Source organism: Argopecten irradians, chromosome 8 (assembly GCF_041381155.1).
Source record: "Argopecten irradians isolate NY chromosome 8, Ai_NY, whole genome shotgun sequence".
NCBI classification, from domain to species: Eukaryota; Metazoa; Mollusca; class Bivalvia; order Pectinida; family Pectinidae; genus Argopecten; species Argopecten irradians.
The window spans coordinates 40,306,008-40,329,820 of record NC_091141.1 but is presented as its reverse complement, the minus strand read 5'-3'; the positions used below and the strand labels follow the sequence as shown (position 1 = coordinate 40,329,820).

The 23,813-nt window shown below is 37.7% G+C and overlaps 1 protein-coding gene across 1 annotated transcript in view; it reads right to left on the bottom strand.

Moving 5' to 3' along the window:
- The window catches only part of LOC138330355 (uncharacterized), a 77,388-nt gene extending 64,721 nt beyond the window's left edge, over nt 1–12,667 (bottom strand). The window contains exon 1 of the mRNA XM_069277925.1: nt 12,006–12,667. The gene's annotated coding sequence lies outside the window, so the exon portion shown is untranslated. The remainder of the gene's footprint in view (nt 1–12,005) is intronic.
- Nucleotides 12,668–23,813: the final 11,146 nt, after the last annotated feature.

The following is a 23,813-nucleotide window of genomic DNA, read 5'->3' as shown; positions in this document are numbered from 1 at the left end:
ACATTTTCATTGGAATCTATATAATGACAATATTGTATTCTATGACGTGCATATAAGAATAATGTCCTAATTATATTAATATTCCGCTGATTTAGCTTCATTTGTAAGCTAATATTGATGTGTACCTTTCGTGTCTAAATTAATGCATTCACCCCCCGAAAACACATATAGACTCTTGTAAATCAAAGACTAGACCAGTCTATTATGAAATTACAGGGATGAATGAGTTTTAACATCCCATGTTTCATTACCAATGATTGTTTCTGGTTAATATACAAATGCCCTGTATGTAAGTGGGTGAACACCTATATCACTCAAACGGCCCCTGCAATTTGCAATAATGGTTGTGAATGTCGCTGAAAAGCCTGACCGTTAGCAATATAGGAATTGTTCTAAAATCAATGAACATGGACATTTATGTTTGGAATGTGTAGATCTGTACTATCTCATATCCACAGTACATGGTATAGGCCGTAGGTACCATTAATGCCTATTACTTTGGAGTGCTTTCAATTTCCCACAAGGGATTTTCATTAATGGTCATCATCCCACCGGCAGCACCATTTATAGCTACATCATCCCACTGGCAGCACCAATATCTACATTGGAAATGTGTTTTATGGTAATTGCCATTTCTGCTATACATGCACTTTTTCTGTGTATAATAGAACTTGGTAGTGTATACAATGGTTTTAAGATTTAAACTGTCAAAATTTGCATATTTAGTGACGGCTTCATTATTAGTACTGGCACTCAGATGTGTGTGGGTACTTTTACTTAGAGTACACTCACGGTATCTGTTAGTCCATACTCTATGGTCTTAATTAAGGTACTTTGGGTTTTGAATATCCTTGAATCTGATGTACTACATAATATTATTCAAAACATTTTGGTTTACAGATACTTTTTGAGTATTTCGGCCTTCGATCTGCTTGGCTGATTGATGTTCGAAAGCTGTAAATAATTTAAAAGGTTCTGCTTGTCAGAATAAAGGTTCTGTGTATGTTATATAATATTAAAATAAATAATTTAGAGAATTTTTACACAGCTATACATTATAACTTTGTCTAAATCGATTGTCACTGAACTAGCATGTTTGGCCAGTATAGACAGGTTTCTGGGTTATACAGGTTTTTTAAGAAGAATAAAAACATATAATTAATATGGAATAGTCAGGGATCTGGATTAGACAAGAAACAGTTTTAACAGGTTATATCACTGCAATGTGGCAACACAGTTCACAAAGAGTTCCCAGATACAAATCATCAACCAACAGTCAAATATGAGGCAACTTTTAATTATCATATTGATTTTGTACATGTTTTAGAAGAGATGGATTGCTTGTAGTAGAAGTTGGGTTCTATTGGTGCCTATTGAGTCGTACATGGTAGATGGTGATTTTTCTCCGGTTCTCCGGCTTTCCTCCACCAACAAACCTGGCAGGACCTTACACGACTTTGGCTGTTAATAGGACATTAACCTTATAAAATCCACATCCCACATGGTAGATGTTGAGGATGTGTAGATTTACAAAAGACATGGCTCGATCATCTCAGTGTAGTATGTATGGTTGGGTGTTAGGAGATGTGTATTACAACACCTGGTGTAGAATCTGTCTTTGCTGCAGAGATATGGAATGTCTGTCCTTTCTACATGTTCTCTGAGCACATTATGAGATAGAGAGGAGAATTACCTATAAGTTCTGACAAGACATTACTCTAATGTAACATGATTATCCTGGGGGAGATTTTTTAGAATTTGGAGGCTAGAGGACACGTTTATTATAGCAAAGAAACTATTATTATACATACACATGGATTTTAGTGTTGGGTTTGGGTAGGTTTATAAAAGCCATGAGCTGTCCATCAAACCCATTAGCACTCCATTCCTGGCCTGTACCTAAAGGTTTATAAAAGTCATGAGCCTTACATAAAAGCCATGAATTTGAGCCATCTAATAGAGCCACAAGCCCTCCGTCAAAGTGATGGATTTGAGTCCTTTATTAGAGCTATAAGCACTCCCTCAAAGCCATGAATTTGAGCCCTCTAACCTTGTCCTGTCCCTATAGATATGTGTATAAAAGCCAAGAGCCCTCCATCCTTGACAAGCCCTCTCACCTTGGCCTGTACCTATAGATATGTGTATAAAAGCCAAGAGCCCTCCATTCTTGATGAGCCCTCCACCCTTGACGAGCCCTCCATCTTTGCCGAGCCCACCATCCCTGACGAGCCCTCCATCCTTGAGCTGTACCTATAGGTTTATAAAAGCTATGAGCTCTCTATCCTTGGCCTGGTGATATGTACAGTGCTATAAAAACCTTAACTGCACCATACTGCCTGTAATGCCTAAGTGTTACATCTGGACCATTTACATGAAAGGTGATTCAATAAACTGGGACAAATTGGCTATAATGTGTAAAAGCAGGGGGCACCATGTTGTACAGTGTTTGCTAGGCACCTCTCCAGTGATGGTGAATGGGAGATATATCTAAACCAGACTTGTCTCTGATCTCAAAGTTTGTCCATGTGTTGTGTGAATGGTTTCCTAAATCCTTTCTCCTTTTCAATTTCTGCAATTTTTAAAATTGTGCCAACAATAAGTATTGAAACTGTTGATTGGAGATGGAAAGGGTGTCCTAAATTATTCAACCCCTTAAATTTAAAAATGAACTGTTCCAATCCTTGAAGTGGAAGGGTTCAAATGTCTAGCAGGGGTGAATGGGTTTAATAAATGATTTAATGGGTCATTTTGATGAAAATAATAACGAGAGATTATCCAATTTAATGTTGAAATATCAAATTAACTGGTGATTTCATGCAACTAATCAACCTTGTAGGGATAATTCATTAAAAACTAATTTCAAATTGTTGCTATGAAATTGAAATGTTTGCACCAACTGTCTGTAAAATGATAATGAATCTCATTTTTGTTCCATGCATCAATTATTTAGGATATTTATAGAATCCGTCCACCACTGCTCTGATGATTTGAGGATGAACATTTGGCAGACATTAATAATTGATAAGACTTGTTGGTTTCATCAGCTGTGAGTGAGTCACAATTGTTGAACTCTGATGGACATTTCATACAATCAATGCTCCCCATCCATATTCCTCAGGGAGATGAAAGATTTGTCATAAAATAGGGATCACTGGCTCACTGCATGTCTGTGATTCACACTGAATCTTTTTCTGTCTGCAATGAAGGTCATCCAAGGTCAAGGCAGGATATGATTTAAGGTAATATGGCAAAGGTCAGAGGTAAAGTGGTCAGATATATAGCAAATGTCTGAATATAATTAAGGGTCATGGCAAAGGTCAGAGTTAGAGAGGTCAAGCATATAGTGAAGTGATAAGTTATATGCTTTTGGTGTCATTTGAGATTCTTGAGTATTTGGAGAAAATGTTTTTGTTCAAGTAAATGGATCTTCATAGCTAAATTCACAAGGTCAAGTTCAAGGTTAAACAGTGTTAGAATTCAACACAATTTTGTTGCTTTAAGAAATTTATACTCTTGAGTAATTTTCTATACATTTTAAACAAAGAAATGCATATCAATTCCTATATTGTTGATCTATCATTCGTTTCTTTAACTTCAAGTATGTGTCTGCAATTTTGGAAAGATATTTCGCTTTTTAGAACGCCTCAAGGATGAATTTTACATTTGAAGCCAGTTGAACTTTGCAGCCCCCTCGTTGGATGTCTCATCATTAGATTTCTGATCTAAATAAACGTTCAAGGAGAGGGTTTAAATGTCAAGAAGGTCAAAACAATTAAGTTTCACATCTTTGATGATGTTTATTCTTTTAGAATAAAGGTCATGTAATCCACAGAGCTTCTAAATCCTTCAGAATAATCTCCAGAGATATATAGTCACCTTTAATGTACCTAGAAAATATATGATCCCTTTTGATTTAAGGACGTTTTGGCAGAAATTTATCTTGTCTAATACAAGGACTTGAAAAAAAATATATCATCATAAAGGTGCGAAACCACTTGAGATTTACACAGAACATTATTAATGGAAACGATATTAACTGAAGATTTTCTAACAAAAAATGAAAGAATTTGAAATATTCCAGTGCCAATTTTGTTCTTTGCTTATCTTCCGCTGTATCAGAATTGGTGGGATCAGAGCAACATTGGTTAAGTGTGAAAATGAGCCGCGTTTCAGCACGTTCGGGATTTTGAACATTAAACACTTGTTATGGGCCCTTAGGCTTGTTATAACACCTATCATGCACATCTTGGTATGTTTATTTTCAGAGGATTAAAGAGGCACTTGGTCCTGCCAGGGTTCGACAGGAGATAAAGTCATTATACAAGGGTTTTTTTTTCTTCAGGGCCGATCAGCTGAAGCATGGTGCCAGAGGAAGCATGCCCAATACTGAGCTCCAGGTTGTAGATAATCTGGTACAAATTTATGTTTTCTTTACGGTAGATGCCCCTTTATTTTGAAGGAAAACACACTTTGGCTAAGTGATTAAATTACCGTATTCGACCCCATAAGCATTCAGGGGCTTAAAATTGAAAACAAAATTAGGAGTTATTAAAATATCCCCACATAAAATTTACCATAAGCGCTCCACCTCTTGGTTACGAATTTGAATCCAAAGTGGGGCAGTTGCCAGGTACTGACCACTGGTCTGTTGTTTTTCTTCGGGTACTCTAGCTTTCCTCTAATAACATACCTGGCGCATTCAATTTTTCATTGTGTTTTACCACACAAATCACAGAGACAAATCTAAAAGAAGGTACAGTGAGTTTTACTAGGTTTGAAAGCCTTCATTTAAATTCTTCAGGAAACATCATGAACAGACATGAAACGACTATCAAAGTTTCATTGTATTTTACCACACAAATCACGGAGAAAACTCTAAAAGAAGATACAGTGATTTTTACTGTGTTTGAAAGCCTTCATTTAAATTCTTTTGCGAAAGTTGTGTGAGTACAGAGTAAACGAGATGTTTAATGTTCCTGCTTTATCGGAAATCCTAGATTATTCCAGTAATAATCTTGGCATTTTTATTCTGTGGTTGGTACCGAGGAAAGTCTATAAAATAGGAAACTCAATATACCCCGTGGCATTGCCGACACTCTCCAGAATTATCTGAGATAACCAGAAATTTATTTGGCATTTTCAATTTTAAACACTTCATACTCTACAAATAACAACTTAACTTGCCAAGCCTCGAGAACCTGACGCCAAAACGCTTCATTCTACATTCTAAAGCAATATTGATAACAGAAGTACTAAACAATTAATGGGAATTGTGGTATGGTGTATATTTGATAATTGAAAATTAAATTGTATAGTTTGTCAATAATAACATGAAATCTGTTTTTGAGTAAAGGAAATGTGTTTTGATGATATTTGCATGTACTGAAAATTTGTTTTATATACATTAACATGCATTTTACAAACCAATATGTTGAACAGATTTTAAATGTTAAGTGAGTTTTATATAACTTCAAATGTTTATTTGATCATTTCAATTAGAAAATTTCCATTTTGACTATAACTTTTGAATTGAAATGTAAAAAGCAAAATGAAATGTATATTTCATGTTGTCAATTACATGGAGAACATGCAGGTAGCATATCAATACATTAAAATAAACTGGTGTTCTGTATTTTGAACATATCCAAAATGCTAATAGAAAGGTTTTTACTTGAGAGAGGAATTAAATATCTGATGAATTAATTAATGCATTAAATTAATATTTGAATGCTTTTACCTGCATGAGTTCTGAGAAAAACTGGATGATGCACATGTTCATCAAGAAACATACCGCATAATCTTTAGATATTCATTTTAAATTTTATTTTTTTCTTAACACATCAGTTAAATTTATAAATCCAAACATCACGAAATGTTGTACCTGAATTCTTAGAAAATAGGATCATTTTGTCAAGAAGCTGATCTTCAAATATTTGTTTCAAATTGCAATAATTTCCTAACACATCAATTAGTTTGATAAATTTAATCATCAAAAAAATGTCCTTGTTAATTTTGTCACTTTGACAACCAACCCTCCTTGTCCATCTGTCTCATTTGTTCTGAAATCACCACTGGGGGTCGTAATCCCCCTATCAATTTATCTGTCACAATCCGATTGGTCCAGCCCATCTGACAATAACCAATCAATTATCTTGATAAATACCATTAAAAGTAATCTTGTCCAGACCAATTAATGATCCAATCATCATTAAAATGATTCATGTTTGGCCACAAAAACATTAATTTGCATTGTTTTCATAACTTCATTTACTTCAGCTGTTTTCTTTAGCTAATACACAATTTTGATTGATTTTCTCCTTAATTTTCAAATGATGAGAATTTTTGAAATTTTGAGATTTAAAAAAAAAAATTTCAGTGAGCATTAATTTTTCGTTACAAAATCTTCAAACTACATATATACATATAACAATAGAAAAATGAAAATCAAGGTTTTTTACTTAAATCTTTAAAAGAATATTATCTTAACTTAATATTAATTTTAATTAAGTCAACAAAATGTTAATTGAACTCAGGAAGTGGAAAATTCAGTATTTCTGTGAGATATGCCTTATCAAGGTCATGAACTTGACCTATATCACTCACCACAAGGTCAATGATGATCATCCATGCACGCAGGTCATTTTTCTAATGACATTAAAGAGTTAAGTTGCAAAATATAATTTTTTAGCTTATATATTTTCAAGGAGGCATCGATTATCTGTATATGTTAAGACTGGCCACCAGACCCTGAGTTGTTGATACGATTTTCTCAGCAGAGTTCTAATACTAGATTATCTCCCCCTAGTTTGAAACTTAGACTGACCACCAGACCCTTAGGTGTTGATAAAACTTTCTTAGTAGAGTTCTTTACTAGATTATCTCCCCCTAGTTTGAAACTTTGACTAGCCACCAGACCCTTAGTTGTTGATATGATTTTCTCAGCAGAATTCTCATACTAGATTATCTCCCCCTAGTTTGAAACTTAGACTAGCCAACAGACCCTAAGTTGTTGATAAGATTTTCTCAGCAGAGTTACCTTTTAATACAAGATTATCTCCCCCTAGACTGGTCACCAGACCCTTAGTTTTTTATAACACTTTCTCATCAGAGTTCTCATACTAGGTTATCTCCCCTTAGTTTGAAACTTAGACTCGGACATTGCAGAGACAAAATTATCTAGCCAAATTTTAACGACGTTTTCAAAATTTTACAGAATAATGGCCATCAGGAGTCTATCACTGATGTTATTGAATTTCTATATTTGGTATCGAAACAGAAGTGACATAGTAATTACATCCATCTAATGATGTAATCTGTATATAAGATTAAACTGGTTCGTATGAGATATAAAAAGGTTTCATAATAAGAGCCTTTTAAATGTGTTAGCTAGTACAAATTAACTGAAGTGTTGGAATGTATCTGTATAAAAACACAGAATCGTAATATCCGACACCTTTAGTTTATAACCCTAAAGCTCTGGATCTGATCTTAAGGATACAGCGAGCTTATCTCCAAAATGAATTTATTATCAGAAGGTACTGCTGCCAATTACAGACTGATGAAACAGCAAAGGAAAATCGCACATTCTAGATTTACATCCAATAAAAAACAGGTGATGCAGTTCTGTAGATTTCGTCTAAATGTAATAGACTTGCTTCAAATTAGATTTGTCTAGCATTAGTGAAAATGGAAGGCGTAAATTGTCTTTGCGCTTTGAAGGAGCTTAGATGTATTAAATTGGTTTTTGAAATCCTTTTATTTCTTTAGGAGAGAAAAGGCGTTTCTTTGAGGTGTATAGATATAATGTTCTAAGGTGTCCCAGACTGATAATCGCACGTCGCCACTTTCGCAATATACGTTCAGACATCAGTGAATCCATGCTGGTGAGAATTAAATTTCACTAATTAATATAATGCCTAAAGCTTTGCATTAACGAGTTTTGTTTTAATTATCCTATTGAGACCGCATCGGCGGCATATTATACCTCACAAAAAAAACGTGTTTGAGAATTTATATAAACGGGGATTTTATTTATTATCGGTTCTTACAAGAGCTCCACGTTAATAAATTCATAAGGTAATGGCACTTCAGCTCTTGAAAGTTATCGCTAATGTAGTCTTCCAAAAATTCAAAAGACATTTCGTGTAAATGATGGTTTTGTTTCCTTTGTTTAAAAAACAATAAATAATGATAAATCCTTCACAAGATTTAATGTCTTGTAATATGTTTTTATCTTTCGAAAGTGAGACTTCATTTTGTTTTTGAGAAAGAAATGTGAAATGAGTAACGCTGTATTTCCTGTTGATAATGAACTTAACAGATAATGACGCCTTTTTTGTAAATTTATCAAAAATCTTCACTTTAAGACCAAGAGTAGAGAAGATATATTTTAAGAATCTTTCTAACTTTAATGTTTGGTTTTTTCCTTTAAACATATTTTCTTTAAAAACTAAATAAAGTTATGAAGGATATTTGGAAGTTTAAATTTAAAAGTTTAGTACTGTATTTCACCCATATAAGCCCAATATCTCTAAATTAAAATTTTACTACAGTCAAAATTGTTTTAAGAGACCTTCCAAAGGAGATTGAAAAATAGGTCACATATGACAGTTGGTCTCTTAATTGAATCACCCCTTTTGAAACAATTAAATACATGTATCAATGTATATTGTGGGACATGTTTTGACAGTTTTGTTGTACTAAAAACAGTCACAATAATAGGAAATTATTAAATATATAATATATCACATAATCTAATACATCTTTTAATTATGTATTTAATTTTAGGCACTTTTATTTTTCAATTATCTATTTAGTTTTTATTTATTCATGAATAAGATTAAAAATTTCTAAAACAAATATTTGTTTAGGCCTACCACTTATATATCATAATTAGCTACAAAATTACAATGTATTTAAAAGCAGAAAAAAAATAAAAATAATTTTTAACGTTTTTTTTTTTTTTTTATTTTCTTTCATCATTTTATTCATTTATTTTATAGATAAAAAATGGAAAAAAAATAGTGTGAAAAAAATAATTTTAAAAAAAAATCCGGAAATCAGCTATTTCCGACTCCTCTGTTACTATCTCCCAAAATGGCTGCCATCATGCTTAGCTACACTGATACATTTTCAGTACCATATTTCTACATTCATGTCGTTCTTATGTGAGTAAATCATTGTTCATCATTATTTTAGTTGGTTTTGGAAGTGATTATTCTTGATTTTTATCACAAACATCATGAATAAATAGCACATTTTCCTTGCAATATCCAGCTCAGACATGCAGACGGCTTCGGCCATCGGTACCGAAGCCGAGAGACTTCGTGCTAATTTATGTCAAAGTGAACACCTCGTGTATATAACCAAGCCATATGGATAGCTCTTTTGTCTTGCCTTAATGGGGCTGGGTTGGAAGCCCTACAGGATAGTTAACTGGCTTGGCTTTATATATGAATAGAAGGCAAATGCATGTGTGATCGGGGTCGTTAAATACAGAACATCGAGTGTCGTTGGATCCTAAAAGTATGGTCGCTTGTCGCATAAGACAGACGGTCGTTTAATACAGATAGATTATATAGTAATTTTCGCTGGGAGGAATAATTTAGGTCGTTTAAGACAGAAGGTCGCTGAATTCAGAAGGTCGCTAAGGCAATTTTGACTGTATAGTTATTTGACCCATGTAATTTTTTAATCATTAATTAATTAAGCCTTTGTTTTGCAAATATATAAAGGTGGGGTGTCTTAATTGCTTCTTTTCAAATTAAATTGTATAATTCTCTCCCTATTCAAGGTAAGATATTAATTAATCATTCCAGAAAAAATGTTGTTCTCATAATTTCGCTTTAAAGTGTATAATTTATTATCAAAATAACCCTCAAATATCCCCACTCCCCAGAATAAAACAGTTCAGTACCATTTATAAGTGCGGAATTATGAATAAATAACACAAACAAATTTGTCCCACCTTATTAAACACATCAACAACACTTAGATTAGAACTAAATTCCAACCCAGCATGTGGCTATCAGTCAAAGCCTTGGTCAAAAGCCCCTAAACATGCCTGAAATGACCACTATTGACCAGCAAAGTGACCCCTAGCTGGGAATCTAATGTCCAGTTCCTGGTTACCTAGGGTGAACTGACCCCTTCCTATAGAATCTGGACAATATAGGGCTTTCACTAGCTGGGTTTATCAAAGGGAAGAGAAATATGTCTGCTTTGTGAGAAAAATCTCCTTTGTTGGACACAAAGATAATCTGACATAGGTTTCAGATAAGGATAATGCTCAGATGTTTACAAATAATATTGGACACAAACATGGCAGGACATATTTCAATAATAACAGTTTGAGATTTCAGAATGTCCTTACACAAATCCTTCTTTTCATTGCATGGGACATCAGGTTATTTTTAGATATTTTCTATGATATCTGATTTGTTTGCACTTTTTGAAATGTATCCATGTGAAATCTGACATCAGGGAACATTTGTGAGATAGATCAAGTACCCACTTGTGTGATGTCCCTTGCTCCTCCACATGAAATGGGAATGGATGCATAAAGGACCCTCACTAGATCCCATCCTATCTGCCACTGTAATATTTTGAGAAGGGGATATTGATGTCTCAAATACATTTCAATTTGGTTTATAAAAGGTATTTTAATGTTCCAATAAAAAACATGCTGCAATGGACATCAGGAATGAATTTCACGCAGACTGACTCTTGTATCTCATCAAATAGGCACAAAACCCAGAATTTGAGTGAAAATCCTTATTGACCAACATTTATATGGTATCAAGAAGAATTTGAAGGATCATATGATGACATTATAACAAGATTAATTTGATCTGATTATCAAATTTTAACAAACTGAAAAAAAAATAGATTTTATTTTTATTTGACTGTGAGAAAAATTATTTTCATCTGACTAGTGCAAATTTTTTCAATGATTCAATTTTCAAACAGATGTCAGACTTTCTGTGATAGATGAGGCCGCAGATGAAATGTTTCTTTTTTTTTCAATTTAGTTAAAAAAAAAACCCACACACATCTGTCGATTTCATGGATTTGTCTACGACAAATATAACATATTGTAAGGAAATCATTGATTGATTTCTTAAACAATTAAAGTTGGATTTAGATAAAAACTCCATGTAATATCTGACAACTGTCCCATGTAGGTTTCCAAAGAGTTAGAGGCCTTTAATAGAGGTAGATTTATAGGACACTAGCCCTCTCGATTCCTAGTTGAACATGATTCATTCTTCCCTGAAAAATCATAATGAACTGTTCCATGTTTGATTAAATGAGGTTTCAATGTGTCTTCTAGGGGTAGATTAAGTAACCATTACAATTCTATGTAAATTGTCAATGTAGCTTTAGGGCAAATATTTTGAAATAATTATCTGTGATATGATCTAATATGTACAGCCTGCATTGTAGAGACAACCTCTTTATGAGGATCACCTCTGTACAGGAACATTTTTGTGGGGTCTCCAAATTTTAACGATGACCTGTGTATTATGACCACCTGTCTAAAACGATCATTCATTGTTTCATGTTTATAAAGAGACAGGTTTGACTACTTCCAGTATCGGTGATAACAAAACAAAATATCTATAAACAATAGTTTATGTGCCACAATAATATGTATTGTACGTGTTGCATGTTTTGTATGCAAGTGTAAATTTTGAAAATTACCTGTGTATTACAACCACCTGGCTAATTAGACCACTGTATTTTCTGTATAGAAGGCATGACAATTCATGATTACAAAACAAAATATTTTTGAACAGTAAGTGACATAATAACATATTTTGTGTATACTATTTACAATACTTAGAGATGTTTTTATAGGAGTGTTATTTATAATACACATCGATGTGTACGATGTTTACATTTATGGTACAGCCAATAGTCATTACATTATACTGGATGTTTGGGTTCAGCGAGCACCCTTGTAAACATTTACACGTGGGTACAATTATAACATATGTACTTACTTCACTTGTGGAGCCACAGGTCTCTTCAACACTTCAAAATGTCCAAAAACTTGTACTCTTCCCCTCTTTTGCTGACCTCACTGCTAAATCCCGAGGGATCCAAATCTGTCCTTAATTTCAAAGTCAATGTTAAAATAAACTGCTATATCCCGAGGGATTTGTATCAGACCTTTCTCAGAGTCAAAGTTTAAAACAATCAATCAATGTTTACATAAAAACTTTGCTGAACCCTTCAGATTTCAGATTCCGAATGAATAAATCACAAATAGAGTGCTTATACTTTTTGTTCCTCAATGGAGTTTCTCACTCCCTAGGGAACTAGACCACTTTGAATCCCTGGTCCTTAATCCTTACATAGGAGATGGGAGTTTTGTCCCCTATATATACTCCAGCTCTCACTCCCAAGGGATCAAGTTATAACAACACTGAAGCTTCAGAATATCCCTCAACAGTTTCCACCAATAACATCCATACAACTCATTTCAGTCATCCCTTGAGTACCAAAATAAACTTTCTGGCACAGCCTGGAGGGCTGTTGATCACAAGTGTATATATTCCCCTAATTTAAGGGTCCTGTCACTGAGTGGAAGTAAGTGAATGTCCCGAAGGTTGTAGGTTTTGGATCCAAAACAAGTGTAGTTATCACAGAGCCCTATACTACTACTGTAGAGTGTGTGTAGCTGGGAGGATATATAGAGGGCCCATGTGTGTACACACAGAATGTAGGTTATCAGGCTGATGTGGACAGGCTACAGGCACTAGACTTCACACTTCTAGTGTTAGGGATCTACTCATTGGACACCTAAGGCTGAAACAGGGACAACTCTAGTTACAGACATGAGAGGGGGGGGAGGGAGAGGGGAGATGGTACTAGGGGGAGGGGGGTGTAGGGGAGAGGGTACTGGGGGAGGGTGGTGTAGGGGAGAGGGTACTGGGGGAGGGTGGTGTAGGGGAGAGGGTGCTGGGGGGGGGGGTGTACACCAGGGGGATTAAGGGAGGGGATGTTATGCAGGGGTGGGTTTCTAGAAGGGCTGGTGCATGTTTTATTGTGAAGTTGAGGGAGGGTATTGGTGTTATGGGAGGGAGTGCATGGTTTAGGGAGGGAATGCATGGTTTAGGGAGGGAGTACAGGGTTTATTGAGGGGGTGCAGGGTTTAGGGAGGAGGTGCAAGCTTTAGCCAGAGGTGGTAAGGGTAGTGGTGTGAGGGGGGATTTCTAGGAAGCTGTATTGGAGAGAGATGTATTTTATGTATTGGAGTATCTAGGGAAGTGGGGATTTTTTATTTACTGGAAAAGGATCATGCATGTTTGATTGAAAGTTGAGGAAAGGATGGGATGCTATATGGGAGGGGGATTTCAGGGGCTGTGTGGGGAGATGTATATTTTTATGTGTTGGAGTATTTAGGGATCACACAGTGAACAGGTACAGGGAGGGGATGCGTGCTCAGGTGGGCCTGGCACCCTAGGGAAAAAGACAATAGATCCCTATCCATTGTGCACACTGGGGGAGGGGAACAGGTAGGTAGAAGAAAATGAATTAAGTTAAATTGTCACTTTTGAAAATGAGATACTACCATGGAAGGAATGATGTGCTGGATATTTTAAAAGACTTGTAAGGAAACCTTGGGGTTAGACAAGGGTCAGGGTTTTGTGGGCACCAATACGTGAAAATGCCATTGGAATTCCAGTGTTTCATTGCTAGCTAGAACACTAAAAGAGGGCCTAAGGGAAAATTCTTGAATTCTTATACAGAGGAATTTTCTGGGAGGCCCTTATTGAAATACATAGAAATTTTCTTTTGTCTTCTCTTAGCAGAATATTAGGGAATGGCAATTGATTTGACACTTAATTAGTTGGAAGTCTATAGTTTGTGTTTACATTGGTGACATAGCTGGCATGAGGTGGGAGGAGGCTTGAGGGGTGATTCTTCTTTTGATAATCCATGGGAGTTCATCAAAGGCTTCTAGAGGAGTTTCTTGGCTTGAATATAGAGCTAAGAAATTAAAAGTGACATTAATATCCCCTATAGGGCCCCACAAGTGATAGATGCCACCATTCAGAAATAGCTTTAGCCAAATGTGTTAATTTATTTATCCCAGAGCGGTCAGCCATGATGATTTATATGCATGAATTATGACCAGAATGACCAGAGGAGAGGATGATGAGTAACTAAAGGACAGGATGTAGAGGTCAGGCGTCCAGCAGTGAGTGGTCAGTCTGTGGTACTGGTCAGTATTGACCAATGCTTCTGATAACTTGTACATACAAATAAAACTGACATTGTTTACACAAATTCTTGTACTGTAACTTCTCTATGTAAACAAATAGAATGTAATTGCTTTGAAATTAATGCCAGAATAATTTTCTATCAAGTATTGTTATCTTAATCATTTATTTGATAAAGTTTTCAGATATAAATTTTATTAACATATTTGTATGAAAGTAGTCAGTATTTTTCTTTGAATGAAGTCATGATTTAGAAGCTAATTTAAGAAAAAGTGTGGTTTGCTTTCAATAAATCATAAAATGTAGAGATGTATTTAACTTATTTGTTTCCTTTTATCTGAATTTAAAGCTGAAGATGCTTTGACAAGAGTCATATTGGAATCTTTAGATTATGAGCTTGATATATTGGAAGGAGACATATATCAGCTTCATCTGCCATTTCAACTTTTTCACCCCTAAAAGTTCCTAATGAACTGTTCCTGCCTTTGAATTAGAATAGTTCAAATGTGTCTTCAGGGGGGAATGAGCTAACCATATCTACTAACAGATGGCAAAAATCTTGAAGTCCTAAATTTTGGCAATGAAATGATACAAAAATATACCTCCTGAAACATATTGTTAAGGCTAATTCACACCTTTGATGAGAATATTTGAAGCTCAGCTTTATTTTCTCGATAACTTAATCTTTACTATCCTTTTGCAATGATTTTATTTCATAATTTACGATGGTATAGTTCTAACTCTAATTGTACTATAAACATTTTTGCGATGGAGAATTTTCGAACTTTTCGTGAAAATATGACATTTTATATCTCTATACCATTATTATTTTTCTTTGATAGGATTTGATGTGTAGCTCTTTGATTGGTATTCATTTGAAAATATAAGTCATTTATTCAAACAAATTGTTCAGCACTATACACCCGTGTTCACGATCTTAAGAGAATTGTATGTACTACTTCCGAATAGATATTCCCTCTTTCTGCTATACATATATTCAATAAAGAAAAAGGAAAACTAAATTGAGTTTCTCCTTGTATTGTACTTGGCAGCTAGCTGTGAGCCACTTAGCCTCGCAAAACTTATTTATGTAGGAAAAATTAAAAACAAGAATTTTCACCAAAACAGATGTAATATTTGAAATGTACATCGTCTTTTTTCGATGGTATAATCTCTTTTTCAAGTAGTTGGAGAAGAAAAATAAAATTACGAACAACAATTTTCACCAAAACAGATGTAAAATTTGAAATGTACATCGTCTCTTTTCAGTGGTATAATCTCTTTTTCAAGTAGTTGGAGAAGAAAAATAAACATATCCACTTTGATACTGCACTTCCATATCAGCGAACACTGCCTGTCTGTCGAACAAACTGATAATGGGATAAGGGATGTGATTGGCCAATGGTGACACAAACCTAGGTTATTATCAGTTTGGGGCACCAACAGGCCCCGATTAGGCAATTTATGGCCAGCTAGGGTGTTGGTATAACAGGGAATAGTTTTCAAGTGTATAGGCAGAAGTGGTGTGATATGGGACATGTTTATCAGATAGGGTCTACCAATAGGGGCCAATATATACCTACTTATCTATAATTTTCACTCTTGGGTATTGACAGTGAAAGAGCAGATCTGTGCCCAATTTCATGAACATTCCGTAACTTTAAGGAATTCATTAACTTAAATGTAATTCCCCATAGAAAAGCATTACATGGAAAAATCTTATGTTTAAGGGCTAAAGATCTGTAATGCTTTTCCAATGGAGAATTTTAAGTTAAAAGATTCTTTATATTTAAGGTATTTTTTGAAACTGGGCCCTGCATGGCCCCTAGACTGGTCACCAGTTTCTAGAATTAGAAATAAAATCACAAAAATTTTGGCTTCATTATTTTTGTCTCTACTACATATTGGATTCTAGACTCAGGAGAGAGATTTAACCAGGCCCTATGTTTCAAACTAGGGAGAGATAATCTAGTGAAGAGTTCTGCTGAGAAAGTATACCAACCACTCTTTTTAGTTTCCTTAACTTAAAATTAATTCCTAAATTTAAAATTTCGCATAGGATGAGCGAAAACGTCTCAACTGACACCTAGACTGGCCATCAGACCCTAAGTTGTTGATAAGATTTTCTCGGCAGAATTCTGATACTAGATTATCTCCCCCTAGACTGGCCACCAGACCCTAAGTTGTTGATAAGACTTTCTCAGCAGAGTTCTTTACTAGATTATCTCTCCCTAGTTTGAAACTCAAGAATCAGACATGTAGTAGAGACAAAAATAATCAAGCCAAATTTAAGCGATTTTTTTAATATTCTACAGACTGCATGCAGGTGGCCTGCCTAACTGACCCCCAATATCAGTGAGAAATATATTGACATTCAAGGAAAATAAAACCATGAGGTACAAACGAAAATTGTAAAGTGAACTTTAGTTGGCATCTGCAGATGACCTAATGTTTATAAACTTTCCTCATATCTGAATCCGTATATACAAATACTTTCTCGTGATGAAATTGACATCGGCAGATGTTGATATCAAAGGAACTTATTTAACGAAAGGTATCCTTCCAACACCCCGAACACCTCGCTGTAGGTATCCATAAATATAGTTAATTAATCTATGGAAGGAGACAGGCCACATTATGCTTGGAGAGATTTAATTCTTATTCTGGCCAGGCACCAAAATATATTCCAACATCAAACTAATCAAATTAATGAATTTTATCTTTAATTATTTTCTAAAAACAAATTATTTATGCGAATGATTAACATTTGGGTACTAAAGGTAAAGTTAAACTGGAGCCTCGTTAGAAACATTCTGGATACAAAACAGAGTAGGAGAGTCAAGCCATACAGACATGATTTAGATTCATTTTGACTGATTTAGTAGCCATGACGTACACAGGTTATCATTGAAACGCTGAATCTGATTTGGGTAAGGCTGGAATTTGTTAAGATTGCAGATAACTTCAAACTCCACTTATAGGTTTCACAGATAGTCTCACTAATTGTGTGTTTGATGACTGTGCCACAGAAAGATATATGATGTTCGCTGACACAAATTTGATCTTGGTATCGCTATTTATTGACCTCGCAAACATTAAATCTAAAAATGTGTTTTTTTATGTTTTCGTTTTCTTAAGTCACTGTGAGGGTTCAGCATATTGTATCTTAATACATAATCTTCTTCTAGAGTTCTTTTTTACCCTTCCTTAGTAGGCCATGGGTTACTATTACTGTCTAAATATCCACTCCTGGACTGTGTCATAGTAAAACTGAAGGCAATTCAGGAAAAAAGTAATGACCAATCACAGGCCAACAGAAACTTCTTCTGAAGATTACATACATATTGATGCCCAATTTCAAAGCCACGCAATGTACCATCGTTCAATTTTTTTATGTACATCAAGGGACCAAATTACCTGCTCATCTATTGTCACACACAGAGCCTTCAGATTTGCTATAACATCATCCAGGGGTGGATATTGCAATAGTGATAGTAACCACTGGAATATAGGGAATGTTCTTGACACAAAAGTCATATTGGTGCCAAGTTTGCAGTAATTTCTCTGTTGTAATTATGTCTGAATCATTTGAATTTTTCAAATTGATGATATAGGGGTGCCATATTTGGAATCGAATGCCAGAATCACCTGGAGTAGCTCCAAGTTAAAAGTTGGTAAACCAGTGATGGACATACACCTAGGGGTAGCTGGGGGTATTACCGGGTTGTTAGCCATTGTCTAACAGATTTCATTTTGATGTAAGCATTCTGGAATTCAAAATTACAATCAAATTAAAACAAAATAACTTGTGAGAATGGTAACTATACCCATCCTTCATGAATGCCCAAGACTGCCCAAGAGGTTACAGAGATCCAAATTTGAGAGATATCTGGTACCAACTGTAGATCACTGGTTTTCCTTCAAATACTCTTGATTTTCTTTTGAATCAAATTCTTGTACGCCTTCAATTTGGCTGAAAAACAGATACACTTCATGCTTACAAGCCCTTCAACAAATAACCATGGCTGTTGGTATAGGCATAACACAAAACTCTTATAAACAACTTAACAAAAATCAAAATGAAAAAAATGACCTTCGAGAACCTAAATACTGTACAGGCAATTTATTTACAACATTACATTTCTGTGTCATTAGAATATGCAAAATAAGTACAATACAAATCGATAGAAATCTACATATAATGGGAGATCAGAAGTAATATATTCATAGAAAAAGCTTAACAGCTGGTGGGCTCATGAATGTATTTATCAAATTGAGTCACAAATATACATGTCCTTGAATGATAATGAGATAATAATAGGAAAATTAAATGACTTTATTTTGGTTTCAGCAGAGACGATAAAGAGGTTGAAAGGGGTTACAGGCAAAGGTATAAGGAGGGGTTATGGACAAGGGAAATAAGGGAGAGTGATGGGTTATGGACTAGGGAAATAAGGAAGAAGGATGGGTTATAGACAAGGGAAATAAGGAAACGTGATGGGTCAAGGACAAGGGAACTAAGGAAGCGGGATGGGTTATGGACATTGGAATAAGGAAGCGGGATGGGTTATGAACAAGGGAATAAGGAAAGGGGAGGAGTTATTGACAAGGGAAATAAGGAAGTGGGAGGGGTTATGGACAAGGGAAATAAGGAAGTGGGAGGGGTTATGGACATTTAAGGAAACAGGAGATAGGGGATTATGTAAAAGGAAATAAGGGTAGATGGCTGTATATCAAAGGCCAGGGATTTAATTGATGTCAAAGAGAAATTTGGAACAGGGTTCAATTATGCATTGTTGAGGGTACTAGATATTTGAATACAGGTGAGGCGTTGTGTGAGAGAAATACAGGGAATGAGTAAGAAACTGATAAGGAGAAGCAGTTATTTTGGATTACAGAGTGGACAAGAAGAAAGAAATTGAAAAAGGAGGGGTAGTGAGATGGAGAGAAGAGGCCTGAGAATCAAAGAGTGGATTGGAAGGTTAAGGGGTTGGGGGGGAGACATGAGAATAGAAGGATTTCATACAAGGGTTGGAGATCATGGTAAGCTTACAGCTAGTACAAAAGATGTAATTCCAGTTAACAGCTGTCCTTTAACTCACTCACCCCTGAATTCTTACAATGAACTGTCCCACCTTTAGTATTGGAAGATTTCAAATGAATCTACAGGGGTGAATGAGTAATCAAGACGTTGAGGATAAAACTACCATCATACAAATACTTATTGAGATGGAGAGGGAAGGCTGTGCTTGATCTAAACCTCATCAGTAAAGAGAAAATATGGCTGCTTACCTCTCATTCTCTCCATTATCTCCAGGGCCCATAACCATTGTCTCACATAATCTATAAAAGTGGTAGTTTCTGCTCCTGCTTAGCGCTCAGCAAACTTCGGGAATGGGACGACTGGTTTGCCCGTTGTCAGTATAATGTGACTGGGTGGGGTGTGTTAAAATGCTTGGTGTCTTCGGCTTCATTCTTCAGTGATATAGCACTATAAAAAGGGCAACAGTTTCACTATACAAGAAGACACTACATGAATATACCGTAGTCTCCCCAAAACACGCACCTCGCACAATATACACGCAACACACATCATACATGGGAGGCCGTCCTTACATGACCGTAGCTGTTGATAGGATGTTAATTAATCAAACAAACAAACAAACAAACTCTTATAATGAACTGTTCCAACTTTAGTTTTGGGAGATTTCAAATGAATCTACAGGGGTGAATGAGTAATCAAGACGTTCAGGATAAAAGTACCATAGCATACAAATACTTATTGAGATGGAGAGGGAAGGCTGCGCTTGATCTAAACCTCATCAGTAAGGAGAAAATATGGCCGTTTCTCTCTCATTCTCTCCATTATCTCCAGGGTCCATAACCATTGTCTCACATAGATGGCACTCCAGCTTAAGTACAAGGATCGTAAAACTACTACATCGTTATTCCAAGGTCGTAAGTCTCACCAATGTCACATAAAACAACCATTCACCATCTCCTATACTCTCATGTGGTCAAGTAAAAACAGACTTGGTTTTCAGGCAGAGTTAACTCTTTCAATCACCCCTGAAGACGCATTTAGACCCTTTTAAATGAAAAGTTAGACCAGTCCATTATTAATTTTCAGGGTGAACGAGTTTAAAGCAGTATATTTTTCTATCAGAAACTAGGTCAGAATGAGAGCTTGGCATGTTGAAACACTTTGCTTGCTTCTGAAGCTGGAAGACCATGATTTGCCTACAAAAATCGCAAAAATCAATAATGTTGAACTACTTATTCTCTAAGTTTTCAGTTCGTTCATGTGAGTTTGCCAAGTTGATTTTTTAGGTCATCTGATCAAAGGTCGGGATGACCTATTGCCATTGTGTTTAAAACTATTTCATTCAAAAGCCCCTAAAAGGATTTTTCATTTCAGTAATACGTTACCATAACTTTAGTATGCAAATACGCTACCTACACCCATCTTTGTAGCCCCAACAAACATAAGATTTGAGAATCCCGTCTCCCTACCGTACCTCATCTCGTACTCGACGAGAGTAACATAGAGTGGTCTCCCTTCCTCTTTCCTTTATGGCGCTACACAGCTCGGACGGCAATTGCATTGTGTCTATTTCGTTTCGCTGTTAGGTCCATTTATTTGACGTTTTAGTCAAATTTTTTCACACATTCAGTTGTGTGTTTACCCATCTGCCCTGTGTTGTTTTCTTTTTGTACTGTCATTCGTTTTTTGTGCCTTTTTCGGCCGTTTTTTTGACTGTTCCACGTGCTTGCCGGTGTTCCGTGCGATCCGTCATTACTGGTGACGTCTCGCTGTTTCCGGTTTGTTTACGTTTGTTTTTGTTCGGTTTTTCGTCGCTGAGGCTTCGTTGCCGTTGTTATTAGGTAAGATTTGTGTCACCTAACACTGTTTTTTACGGGTTTAGCGTGTGTTGCTTATATTTTACGTTTTTGACGTAATTTTCTTACCTTGTTTACGTAATTGTCGTTGTAATGCCTGGTATGTCCCGCTCGGGTCAGCGTCAGGGGTCTGCTCATGGGTGTTCCCATTTCTATTAGGAACGGGACCCACATGATGCATGTCCCCTATGTCGCCCTTGTCATGAGTCCTCTCCTTGTGAACTTTGTCCAGTTGGAGAGGCTCTTGGCCAGGCCGGCATTACACCAAGGCGATCTTCGTCCTCCCGTAAGAGGGATTCGTCCTCATCTTACGGGAGGAGAAGGAAGCAGGCTTCTAGTTCTGTTTCTGTTCCTGTCTCGGTAGTTCCTGTCTCTACAGGTTCTTCTCGAGATCAGGGGGTGGTCCCTCCTGTCCAGGATGTTCCTGGAGTAGGGGAGGGGCAGCCTGACCCTGACGTTTCTCTCGGTCTAGGGTCGAATTGGCTGGGAATGCTCGTAAGCTTCCATGCTTGCCTTCGGGTAGGGACTACCAGCCGCCGGTCTCTGACGTTGTCAGCGGCTCCGGCATTCCAGGTGGTGTTGCTGTTGGGGGCGGTCTTGATGCCGGACCTATTCGTCCGAGTTTGGGTTCAGGGACTACAGACTTCCTTTCTGGTTTGTCCGTTTCCACTGGGATTAGTGATGCGCAGCTCTCTAATCCCGGCATCAATTCTGGTCCAACTTTCCCTCCCGTCCAGTTACCTGGTCCCGGTCCTATTAGGTCCGCTCCTGAGTGTGCTGGCTCGGTTTTCCCAGGGGGTCATCCTCAGGGTCCTGGGTTTGTTGGTCAGGTGTCCGATTTTCGGCCTCCTTTTCCCCCTGGCTTAGGGTATACGGGTGCCTGCGGGCAACCATCCTTGGGCCCCCCAAACCAGCCTGCGGATGGTTTTGGGTTTCAGCAGCATCCCGGCAGTTATGGGCCTAGCCCATACATGTCCGGGTTTCCACTTGGAGGGAGTGGTGGTCCAACCTCGTTCTTTGGTCAGGTTGGCCAGCCCCAGTCTCAGGCAGGCCAGTTTGGCCAGTTCTGGGGTCACTCCCAACCCACGAGACCTTTTCCGTATTTTCAGGGATACGGTTTTAACCCCATGGCTATTCCTTCTTGGAACCCTTGGGGTTTGGTCTCTCCCTCGCGGAGGCCTGTCAGCGGTTCGGTTGCTCCCCCCCAACCTACTGCTGCTTCGGGTGCCGGTCCTAGAAAGGTTCGCCGGACCTTTAGGACTTCTGCTTCTCGTGCAGTCCCGTTTGTCTCCGAGTCCAAGGGTCGAGCTTCGACCGTTAGGTCGAAGCCCTCAGCTTCTGTGGTTAGGAGTTCGGCTCCTAAACGCCACTTGTTGGAGCCTGCTCAGGAGAGTTTTCCTGAGTCTGTCTCTTTTGCTGGCCCTTTTCTCCCCGTTGGGACCTCGGGTCCAGGCAACGAGGAGGATATGGACTGTGAGGTCGTGGGTTCGGCAGAGGATGATGATGTTGTTCATCTCTCCCCTGGCTGCTCCGATATTGACCAATCTGGTTTGTCGGATGCAGATCCTCAGGTTGAAGATTTCCAGGAGGAGGGTGACCTCGAGGCTGCTGAAGTGGATGCCCAGCAGGTTTTGTCTGGGATGCGGGCCCTTAGGGCCGATGTATCTCGGATTCTCGGGGCGGAGGTTTGCCCACCACCTTCCGCATCATCCATCCCGGAGTCCACCACCCTTTTGGGTTCTTTGGTGGCTCCACGGGCATCTGCTCAGTCAGATCGCTCACTGCCAGAAGGCACTATTGTGTCTTCAGCTCTGGCCACTGCCCAGTCTCGAGTTATGGAGAAGAATTCTTCTTCATCTCGCACGCCTGGGTTTGCCGGGTTGCAGCTCAGTGTTGGTGATTTATCAGAGGTTCAGGCCTCTGATTATGCCATTCACGATGGACTGCTGTCCTCTCAGCCAGCTAAGCTGGAGTCTAGAGAATTGGCAGCTTGGCCCGGCAAGTCAGTGGACCAGGTGGTGTTCGGCTCCAAGGAGCACCACAAGATGGAGAGGCTGCTGCGCCTTTCCATTCAAATTCTGTCTTATATAGACTTTCTGACGGTTAGTCTATATAGGGTATCCGATGTGCCTGAGAGTCGGATATCTGAGACAGAGCAGGCCGACATTCAGGACAGAGTTACCTCTGCCCTGAACAGGGCATTGAGAGCCTTGGCGTCTTTACAGGTGTCATTGCTCGCCAATGTCTTGTTGGCTAGGCGTTTTTCTGTGTTGAAAAACCGCCCGGTCGAAGAACCTTACCGGTCCCGATTGTTGACTGCCCCCTTCTCTGGGTCCACTCTTTTTGGAGGGACTCTTCCTTCTGTTCAGAAGGATTTGAAGGAGGACTCGGTCGCTTCTGCCCTTCTTTTGAAGAGATTGCAGACCGTGAAGGCCAGTACCTCGCAGGGGTCCGTGCCTCCCAAGAAGAAGGCTAGAACTTCAGCTCCTCAGTCTACTGCACAGCCGAAGTCGAAGCCTTACTTCAAGGGCAACAAGGGGAAGGGTAAGAAGGGCAAGAACCCTCCTGGGGGTAAGAAAAAGAGTTCCTGACTCTTTTTCCCCCCTCCTTGGCCATTCCAGACGAGGGGTCTGTTCTGGAGGACTCCGCTCCTCCAGTTTTAGATTCCGGTCCTTCTCCCGC